The sequence below is a fragment of the Chinchilla lanigera genome, unplaced genomic scaffold (assembly GCF_000276665.1).
Source record: "Chinchilla lanigera isolate Chin_1 unplaced genomic scaffold, ChiLan1.0 scaffold00059, whole genome shotgun sequence".
NCBI classification, from domain to species: domain Eukaryota; kingdom Metazoa; phylum Chordata; class Mammalia; order Rodentia; family Chinchillidae; genus Chinchilla; species Chinchilla lanigera.
In genome coordinates this window covers 3,959,362-3,971,297 of record NW_004955460.1, presented here as the reverse complement: position 1 = coordinate 3,971,297, position 11,936 = coordinate 3,959,362, and positions in this window count along the sequence as shown.

Below are 11,936 nucleotides of genomic sequence, written 5' to 3'. Positions count from 1 at the left end.
ATGTCTCCATCCATTGGATGAGTTGGATCTACCCAATTCCCAAACTTCTCGGTAGACTTACAAATATCTGTTAATTACCCATCTCTGAACATAATTCTACATGTCTTCAAATACTTAAACAAGTAAATTTATCTAATTTATCTGATTCTACATGTCTTATACAAGTAAATTTATCTAATTCTACATGTCTTCAAATACTTAAACAAGTAAATTTATCAAAACACAGTATTTTATATTTGAATACAGACTTTTTAGATAAATTTTGCTGTCAAAAAGACATGATTATTAAGAATCAATAATTCTACAGGGCAGAAATAGAAATCAGATTTCATAAGCCATAAATACCAACATAAGTCTTTCATCCTGAACACTTATGCTGACATTCACCATGAAATGCAGAAATCCAGTATTTGGGTTTTACCCTTGCCAAAAGTGGCTGTACATCTATCTAAAGACTGACAACGTAAATTAGTGTCCCCATCACCAGTCTGGAAACTGACAAGTCCCCTGTGTCATTTTCTAATTGACAAAACAGAGTAGCACAAGCAATCCCACCCCTTTACAGTGTGTATATAAAAGAACCGTCCACATGCCTGACAAGTTTACACGGCCACCCTTACATCCAAGGGTCATGTATCTACACATTCAGCAATCTTATGTTGAAAATACTTTTTTAAAAACATCTTACTGAGCATATGCAGGCTTTTTCTTTGGCATTGATTCCTAAATATTACAGTATAACAGGTATTTATATTGTATTCAATATTATAAGTAGGCTAGAGATACTTGCAAGTGTGTAGGAGAATGTGTATACTTCGGGAGTAAATATTGTCATTTTCTACAAGGGATTTAAGCATTCATGGATTTTTGTATCCATGGGGGTCCTGGAGCCAATCCTTTGTGGATATCAAGGAGCATCTATATGTGATTTCTTACTGCCTATAAGATGTCCCAAACAAAATATTTATTGTTTCTGGTAAAATTTTACTAATAGGGAAAGGCAGTGAAAGTTAAAATGAAAGGAAGTTGCATAATGAGTGCTCCTTTCTTCCCTCCCTCCCATCTCACTCAGAAAAAGAAAATATTTAACTACTAATCTAACAGCTCAAGCCATGAGATTCTGGGAAGACAGCTGGTGCATGGGCAATCTCGCTTCTTAATGAAACAGCATGAAGCGCATGTGCCACCATGGGACGAAAGGCTTGAGACTCTTATGGTACCTCCAGGCTGGGGTCTGAACTGCACAGAAGGAACTATGCGTCTCAAAAAAAGTTATAAAATAAGGTCACCATTACAAGAGGGCCAGGAAAATATCCTAGCCACGTAGCCTGCCTTTGGTTCTGATTAAAGGATGCAGTCTGTATCCCAGAAATACAAATAATTCTACAGCAGTGCTCAGACCTCTCTTCCACCACCAGTGATTAAAATCACCCCACGCTTCTTCACAGCCCCCCACCCTGCTACACACACACACACACACACACACACACACACTCAAGCATGAGTCTGACTCCAGCAGACCTGAGAGAAGTAGTCATTAGAACAAGCAACCTTGGTCGTGAGTTCGGTTCCCGGTACCGGAGAAAAACCAAAAAAAAAAAAAAAAAAAAAGAACAAGCAACCTTCAAAATAGCATCAAAATCAAGTTTAATATTTCTTCCTTGACACCCTTCATATGGTTCTATAAAATGTCTTATATAGACATAGAAGCATCTGAAGAGAGCAGAACCATCATAGTGGGTGATAGGTACAGTATTAAATAAAGAAAATAAAAAAAAAAAAAAAACAGCAACAACCCAGATGGTCTAGCTAATAGAGTCACAGTAGCGAGCCTATATCATACCCGGGGGGACTGAGATTACTAAGAGAGGAGGAAAATGCCTCAGGATTAAGCAGGACTCTCACTGTTTTGTCCTATGAGGAAAACCTTGATGGAGTGGAATGTTCTTAACTTCAAAAATTGCTCAGCAAAAACAAGTGAGGACAAGGAGGGAAAAAGGGAGGAAGGGACGGAGAGAGAAACAGATACAGAGCAGAATTTGGTCACAGAGAGCGTTGCAAAGGCAGTCAAAGACAGTTGCACAGAATCCAGTTTTCTGTCCACTAACGAAGCAATCTTGCCAACCGTACACATTCAGCAAAACCAGAGAATTTGCCAGTAGTTGGGAGAATTAAGAATGGTACTGCTTCTTTCACATTCTCTGTAACAGTAAACATCGGAAAGCTTATGTGATGTCACAAAGTCTTGCTGCATTTTTAATTGAGGTATATTCATACCATGAAGATTATTCATAAGCAATATATATGGGGTTTGAGTCACAAAAGGAGAATAAGAACTAACATTTCTCTTTCTTGCCACCCAGGAATGAACTAATAGCGACTTACATGTTTTTTATGATGTGTTCACACCTCATTTTATAGTATTTTCTTTTTCATCCTCATAACCTACGTTCTGATCCCAAACACCTTTCCCAACACTCAATTTTGTGTTTATTTTTGTTAATCTCATTTGCATTAATTTATAAAGGCTTAAACCATTGCATTTACATTTATTTATGGCTTAAAGCATACTACTAAGTCCCCGCTGGTCAGCCTTGTTCTGTTCCGGAAGTGTAAGGTAAGTGTCCGTTTGTGACATCACTGATAAAATCAGCCTCCAGAGGAGGTTTAAGTAAAATTGGGCTTCCCAAAGGTGGGCCCCAGACCAACAGCCTCAGCATCGCCTTACAAATTCAAATTCTCATGTCCCAGCCCAAGCCTGGTGTCTTGGTTTTTTATCTCTGTGGAACAGACCAACACACATAAGAGGCATGATCAAAACATACAGCATGTGTTTAAATTTTAAGTATTATAGTGAAAGACATGGCCATTCATATCTCTCAAAATGCTCCTTTTCACATCACATACACTTAGGCCGTCATTCTTGTCATTTTCTGAAGCTGTTCCGAAGTCTTCTTTACCAACACCCGTGTACATCACTTTACAGTCTCCGTGCTCAGGAGTTGGAACACAGGTTGTAGGGGCCTCAGCTCAGAGTCTTGCCAGGATGGGACCCAGGAGTTGCTTGGGCTGCAATTTTACCTCAGGCTTAGAGTCCCCTTCCAAGTCCCCTGGTACTTGGGAAAATTCAGTTTCCTGCAGTGATTGTAGGACGGAAGCCTCCCTTTCTTGCTGGCCTGTGTTGGGGGCCATTCTCGGATCCTAAAGGCTGCCCTCTGCTGCCTCTATATGACCTTCTTCACGAAGTGGGAATTTGGTTCTTCAAGGCCAACAGAACTGTCTTGCTTTGATTCTCTCCATTCTACTAAAATCGTAATAGAGTGTAATATAAGAGAATGTAATGATGATGATCCATTACATTCCTAAGAGACTGGTGTCCCACCGGGCCCTGCTCATCTTTGAAAGAAGAGAATTACACAAATTCTGTACATCAAAAGGTAGGAATCTGAGGAACTGCTAAGGGAGTATCCCCCAAAAGTTCCTATGTTGGGTATTCAATCCCCAATTCCTATGAATTTGGTACCTGGAGGTGAGTGTAGGGAAGGTAATTAGGATTATATGGAGTCATGAGGCTGCAGTATGGCTTTCTTACACAATGGAGAAAGATTCCAGTTGGCACAGTTTCTGCGTCTCATCCTGTGGTGCCCTCTGCCAGGTTTTCTGCAACAACAAGGTCCTGATAGGTGCTGAACCCATGCTGGCACTATAGTCTGGATTTTGGGCCAATTAAACTTCTATTCTTTATAAATCACCAAGCAGAAAATGATCCAAAGCAGGTGCCATCTCCAAATTCTGCTTGCCACACCTATTGGGTCAGAGTAACGAATGTGAATGGAGCAGTACTCTACCATAAAGAAACATAAACTTGAGTCATTGTAGGAAAATAATGCATCTTCAAACAGTAACGTTAAGTGAAATAAATCAGACACACAAGCTTAGATATCACCCGGCTTCTCTTATACTGGAAATGCAAAGTATAAATAAAGAGCAAAATAAAAGGTAGACACTGGGAAGGAGGGAGGTAGATCTTTCTCAAATGGGAAGGAGATCAAGAGACGGAGGAAAGGAAGAGTGGAGGGAAAGGAAATGAGAAAAAGAATTGAGAAGTGTATGTGTATGGACCAGCTCCCCAAAAGGGATGTGATCATTATGCACTGCAAACATGTACTAATAAAATCACGATTAAAAAAAGCAAAGTGACCAGTGTGAGATCTCAAATCTTTGACCTCCCAATGTGGCCTGAGAAATTTAAAAAGATGGAATGGCTCAAAAATTCTGTTAGCCAGGCATGGTGGTGCATGTCTGTAATCCCAGTACTCTAGGAGGCCAAAGCAGACAGGTTGCAAGTTCAAACCCAGCCTGGGCAACTCAGTAAGACCTGATCTCAAGATAAAAATAAATAAATGGATAAAAATGTAAAAGGGCTGGGAATATAGCTCTGTGTGAAAAGCCTCAGTTCAATCCTTAGTACCAAAAAAAAAATATTTTAAATGATTGTTTACCTAGTACCTAAAATAACCCACACACACACACATGCACACAGACACACAAAAATATTCTACCCTGAGCTTTAGCGGTACCTCCTGCTCTATGTAAGAAATTAGACTGTCCACCCTGACAGCTGAAAGACCAGATCAATCAAAGGGTTAATTATACAGATCATTTTCCTGCCTCCCATGGGCATAAAGGTTATAAATGGTCACATATTTATGCAGCTGCTGTTAAAATTTCAGCCACAGCATTTATTTCCATGAACTCCTCTGACTACATGTTGAACAGATGCACTGAGGGACTACATAAAACATTATCTCTATTAGTTCAAATTTTCTGACTCCCTAAAAGCTTCCAGGGACAGAAGGAAAAAAATACATCCATGATATGCACCCTGCAGCTGCAAATACGTTCATTAAAATACAAACAGCTGGATGGCAATCCAGTATTAGGCTGGAACATGCACTGCACACACAGAGGCACTCAAATGGGGAGTGCATTGCGTTTAGGTTTTAAAGTTATTAACAAAATAGTAAATATACACAAGCTATGCATCACTTCAGAGCACCATTTTAAATTACAGTGACCCTCTTCAGTAGCTTAGAAGTTTTCTACTTTTTTTCCTCCGGTACAGAGGATTGAATCCAGGACCCTTACACTAAGCTATACCTGTAGCCCTTTTTATTTATTTTTTTTTTTATTTTGAGGCAGTGTCTTACCAAATCACCAAGACTGGACAGGAACTTGTGATTCTCCTACCTCAGCCTCCCAGAAGCATCTGCGAACACACCAGACTCCCAGGTGCATTTTAATCCCAGATGTGCCAGGCTGCCTATGCCATACCCTAAGAATAGCTTCTGCCACTGCTCTGGGGAGGCTAAAGGGACAAAAGGAAGGTGATAATTCCTGGAGATTCTTGGCATGGTCCTACCCAATTTCCAGCCCCAGATCTCCTCCCAGGTAGAGGAAGTTGGCGGTACAATATTAACTCGGATGGTTGACTGTCACATCTTTACTGAAGTCCACTCAGATAGAAATTTCCAAAAGGATCAAGAATTTTGTCAGAGAGCGCACAGACCCAAAGGGAAGTTGCCTTTGAAAGGAGAATAAACAATACGCTTCTCAGCAGTGGTTTCACCCAGACACACACAAAGCCTGGATCCCTTGCCTTTTCTGGCGTGCAAGGACCACACCCTGGTCCCTCAGCCGTACAGACTCAGAGAAGGCAGCTGATTGCAACTATCCTCACAGAGGATGCCTCCTGCCCTGACACCTCTTTGTAAAAATCAAATAATAAGTTGCCTCCATGGGAACCCTGTCCAAACACAGGAAAGGACCAATGGCTAAAATTAGGAGCCTGACATACCAAGGCCACCAGGGAGCCATGACATTGCCTATTGTCAGGGTGGGGAGGAAAGTGTTCCTCTGTAGGGTCAGGCCCTCTGGTGCTGGGAATAATTGAAAACAACTCCTTAAAAACTCACCCTCCTCCTCTCTGTAGGCCATGGTGAGCCCCTGGTAATCACTTCTGGAGAACCCAGGACTCTTTTGTGGGGAGTAGACGGATTGGACAATATCAACTTGGGTGAGATAGGGTAACATACACAGATGGTGAATGGAAACCCTTCCTCTCACATTAGAAAGGCTGGATTTTAAAACAAAGAAGCAAGGGGTTGTCAGTAAGGGAGGAGTATCCTTCCTTCTTGGGGCTGAATGGGGGACAGGGGAGACCCCCTTTCTGTTCCACTTATTCTGTGAATGAGACACTAACACCCAAAGACTGTGTACCACTGTAAATCCATGATAATGCCTAGACCCATGCTTTGGTCTCCAGATATTGGATTCATTTTTCCATATGATTTCCCATCCTAAACCTAGCTTATACTTCCATTTCTGTGATCACATGTATATAGAATCCTTGTAAGGGCTTGGATGATAGACAACCTAATAACATGGAGTAAGGCATATTTTTCTGCAGAATCTTTGGTTATATACAGAAAGAAAAGCCTATCTGAATCACATTTCTAACCGTAGATTCAACTCTCAAAAATGCTGGATTTGAAAACAAAGAAGCAAAGTGTTGTAAAGGAGAGAGAGGTTATCCCTTGTGATAACTTGGTTAGGTTGTACTGCTCTCTTGGGTTGAATAAGTTTTCAATTAGCAGCAAAATGTCCTAAACAATGGTTTCAAGAGAGAATACTGGAATAAATAGAACAAACACAGAAGAATTAGGAGGTCAAGTTGCTCTCTGAAGGCCAAGTTATGACCCCAAAAGGACTAGCAGCAAACCATAGGTGGTAGAACAGATAGATGATCCTCCCCAAGGACCTGTTCTCCTTTGTGTCACGGAGGACCCTGAAGCCAGGAGGCAGTGGAACGGGGACAAAGGAATAAGGTGACTCACTCTAAGCCAGCAGCTCAGTTTCTGGTGCTACTGTACATATTTGGGGTTCAGCTCATTCAGGAGGCTCCACACTGCACCTCCCTCTGACAGCGGGGGATTCTGCCAGCAGGGCTTGGCAGTGACCGCACACTGCATGGGGGTGCCTGGTTCAAGTCAAGCGAAGCAAAATGGTCATGGCCCGCTTATATAAGGGGAGTTACTGGGCTCCCAGCTTGTACCCAAAATGGCCCTAGGAGACATTGGCTATTCCACTAAGGAAGCACCCATGCCCAGTTTTCAAGAGACTCCTGTAAATCTCGTCATCAGCGTGATGCTTCACTGTTGGCCTATATTTTTTAGCAGACTTGACTTCCCAAAAAGGAAAAGCTGATGACGAAAGCTAAAGACACTTTTTAAATACCCTCCCCTTCCCGGCTCATCCCGGAGTTACTTCCCACTGACCCTCCTTCTTGACCTTCCAGTAATTCTTCCCCACAAACCAGTCTCCCGCATGCTTTTGCCTCCTAAGTCTTCTGCGTTTGTTCCGTTTATTTCAGCATACTCCTTCCGGGCATATTTATTTGGTGGCTTCCATTCATCAGGCTCCTGGGGTTTGCACTTTCTTGTGTCACGGCTTTTTACCTTATCCCCTGCTCTTCCCCCTTCTATCTCCTTAAGGCCAATGGAAGGCTTTTATTTTCACTGTTAAATCTGTGGTGTCCGTTTTGAGCTTTTATTCTCCTGGTAACAGCACTGGAGAAAAACACTTATGAGTGCGTTGGAGACTCCTAGGAAAGGGGAATTAAACTAAATAATAAAACCCACATCAGTGGGAATGATTTTGGTACCGTCTGCCCCTGAGCCACGGTGTGTCAGGGGATGTCTTGTCTTTGGCTATTTTATCCAATCTGCATTTCTGCATACGAACAACGGTAACAGCAAGACTGAAGCTGTCCCAAAAAGCAATTTCATGTGAGATTTGTTTCCATTTCCCCGTAGAAAAACTGTGAATGTTTCTTTTGCCACTGGAGACCTCAGTAAAGTCTCCGTGTGATCCGTGCACATAAGGAGTGTCATCTCTCCAGAGAAGGGACTGCTGAGAGCATCTGACAGGAGCAGTCCTTAGCGTCAGATGGTAACAGGGCACAGTAAGAGCAATACTTGTTCTTCTCTTCTTTAACACAGCCCTTAAGTAAAAACTAGTGCTCTTCCTCAGTGCGCTGGTAAGGGGACCAAATGTCTATTTCCAAGTTCAGTCCTTTAGCGCCACCTGGTGCTAACTACTCTAATCACACTTTTAGTCGAGTGAAATCATTTTTAAAAATCCTAACTGCGCGAATGTTTGGTGACAGGATGAAATTAAAATCAGGTAACATTTAGGGCCATTGCTGTTCACGAAGTGAGTCACAAAGTCTTGGCATAATCTTATGTATTGTTTTTATTATGATTATCAGCAAAAGAATCCAAATGAGGGATTTAGAAAAACAGTATCTAAGATATAGCAGCTTTTTTGAATATCAGTGAACTGGCTTTCATGATACAGAAATAATAACTACTTAAAAATCTAATAAATATAGTTAAAGAGATACAATCTCTAATAATTAAAAAGCTTGTGGAAAGACAAACAGTCTCTTCTTGCGCTTTACCCATAACTCAGGATTAACCAAGTGACACATTTCCTTTTATATTTTAAAACATTCCTGTAAAACGGGGATGTTAGTGACCACAGCTCCGTGGGAAAATACAAGAAATAACAGAAGCTTTGGTGATTTCAAAATTATCTAGGGTCCTTAAAGTTACTCTGAAATAAAAGTGTACAAACAAGATAAACACCTATTCAGAACTCAGGGTGTACTTTAAAAGCTAAAGTATGGGATTTATCATTATACTTTTTCTCTTTGGTGGCAGCAAAATATTTCTATTCCCTATGCTACACAAGAATGCACTTTATAGATGAATTTCTACTTGCAAATTCTCTCATGTAACCAGTCCTGAGAACTCAAAGCCTGAAAGAAACTGGAAAAGGCTCTGAGCTGTCCAATGGAAAAAATCAGATCTTCAGAAACATTAAGTTCTTTGATAATGCATTGTTCTCCATGGAGCAGGGAAATTGACAGAGAGCTGGTTAAGCAAATACATTCATAATCAACGTAAGTGACTGTTTGAACACTGAACTGTTTGCCCAGCATGTACTTAGTGTTTTTTGCATGCAATATCTCATCTAATCTTCACAGTCTCGTGAGGTCCTTAACAGGGCCTGATCCTTCATATAAATTAACCATATATTAACCTTAATAACCATAATAACCATATATTAACCATAATAATTTATATTAACCATATAAATTAACCATATCCAACCGGTAAACAGTGGAGTGATGTCCCATGCATCACTAAGTGTTTTACATTAATTATTAAACATATGGATGTTTTTACATGGTAAGAGATAGGCTTTCTCACAATGAAAGAGGAGGTTTAGCAGTAAATGAGTCAAAGTGAGTTTCTTTAGCAAATGAAGGTTAGTGTAGAGACTGCAAAAATCACTGGATTTTCCTTTGTTAGTCCACTTGGCAAAGCTACAAGTGTTAATGAAAACAATGGTGAAAATATAACGTCTTTATTCAAGTGTTAGATTCATGAAGATTAGAAGCAATGCCATCCAGCAGGTATGTGACAGTGAAGCTTAATCGACAAACCAATTGACTGGGGAGCCATCTAGGGGATCAGCCAAGCACCCTTTGGGTGGGCCTAGGTGGGCCATGGAGAAGGCATGATTTTGAGTGCCATATCCGCTCCCTTGACACTTCCTCTCTGGCCCTGTTCCCCTACTCTGCTTCCTGGATGCCATAAAATAAGCAGCTTTTCTCCACCACACCCTTCCACCATGATGTTTCTGCCTTGGAGCAAGTTGACCATGGACTGAATACCACAAAACTATGAGCTAAGTAAACCTGTCCTTTAAATTGCGGTGTTGGGTACTGCGTACTAGAGAAGCAAAAGCTGAATAATACAATGTAGAACTTGAAAAAGGAATCAAAGTCCCAGTGTGGGAGGCTGCATAGGATTTGCTGTACCGCATGCATATTCTAGGTGTCAATCCCTGTGCAGAATTATGCCAGTACTTTTGTAAAGATTGGCACTGATTTTGTTACCATTCTGTTTACAGAATTCTATAGGCTTTGTGTGGTCTGCCCAAATGTATTTTCCCATTGGGTCCTGTTAGTTTTAGTACATGATTTTGCAGAACGTGTAGCCTTTCATGAATGCATAGCATGATATCATAAGCACATATATCATCTCCACTTTGCAACTAAGAAAATGAAAGAATAAAGAACTAAGAAAACTTTCCATCATATGTTGCAATTTGATCCCACAATCTAAATCTACTTTGGCTGTTAGATGGATTACTGTGTAGCCACTAAAAATGGTATTTTAACTATTGACTGTTAACGTGGGTGGTAGTTTTTAAATGTGTTCACAAATTCTTTTACTATCTTCTCTTCAAAAGACAGAGTTTGAGCTACTTTATAACATTGATATTAGCAATGATTTCCTGGATATCACCCCAAAAAGCACAGGCAGCAAAAGCAAAAATAAAACAAGTGAGACCACATCAAATGTAAAAACTTCTCTCTGCACAGCAAAGAAAACATCCAACAGAGTGGAAAAGAAACCTACAAAACTGGAAAGAATATTTGCAAATCATATATCTGATAGGCATTAGTATCCAAAATATGTTTTTAAAGCACCTACAACTCAATAACAAGAAACAAGTAACTCAGTTTTAAAATGGGCAAAGGGCTTAAATGGACATTTATCCAAAGAAAATGTACAAGTGGTCAGGATTATATGAAAATGTGCTCAGTGTCATTAATCATCAGGGAACTGCAATCAAAACCAGAGTGAGATGTCACCCGACACCTCCTAAGATAGGCACATTTTGAAAAGTAGAAACTAGCAAGTGTGAGCAAGAATTTGGAGAAACTAGAACCTTTGTGTACTGCTGGTGGGATTGTAAAATAAGGCAGCTGTTAAATAAAATTGTGTAGAAGTTCCTCAAAAAACTGAAAATAGAACTATCATCAAGCATTGCTTAATGACAGGGATATACGTGGAGAAATGCATTGTGAGGTGACCTCTTAGCTATGTGAGCAGCATAAAGTGTTCTTACATGATCAGAGATGGCTACAAGTCACAGATGGCCCAATCTTATGAGACTGCCATCTTATGCACAGTCCATTGCCCACCATTGATGTTAAGGTTACTATGTTGGGTACAAATGTACCAGTTGACCCAACAATTCTATTTCTGGATATTCACCCAAAAGAACTGAACACATGATCTGAGAGAGGCATTGGAACTCCCATGTGCATTGCGGCACTAGTCACAGGAGCTAAGAGGGGGAAACAATGCAAATGTGCATCAAGAGACAAATGGATACAGAAAATGTGGTACATCCATGCAACGGAATATTATTCAGCCTTTTAAAAGGGGAGGAAGTCTTGTCATATGCTACACTGTGGAGGAACCTGGAGGGCATAATGCTAAAGGAAATAATATAAAATATATAGGACAGCGCATGACTCCAGTTACATGAGGTACATAAAGCAGTCATATCATAGAAGCAGAAAGGAGAAGAGTAATTGGCAGAGGTTGGAGGGAGAGGGAAGTAGACACTGGATTTGTGGTTTTATAGAGTTTCAGTTGTGAAAGATGAAAAAGTTCCACAGACCTGCTTACAACAGAGTCCACATACTTAACAATACTGACTGCAGACCTCCTTTTTAGTAAGGTAGATTTAATGTTACATGGGGTTTTTTGCCACAACTTTTTTTAAGGAAAAGGGAGAAAAAGTTTATCTTCCTGTGGCAGTTAGGCAGAGTTTTGACTTGATTTTCTTTGAGATCTACCCTGGGGTTTGGTAGGAAACACTTCTGGGTGTGTCTGGGTGAGACATGAAGGTGTGGACTTAGGTACACTATACTGTATTTGATACTTCTCCTCATCTTCTCTGAGGTCTTCCCCTGCTCTGTGCTTCCCAGATGATACCAGTTGAGCAAC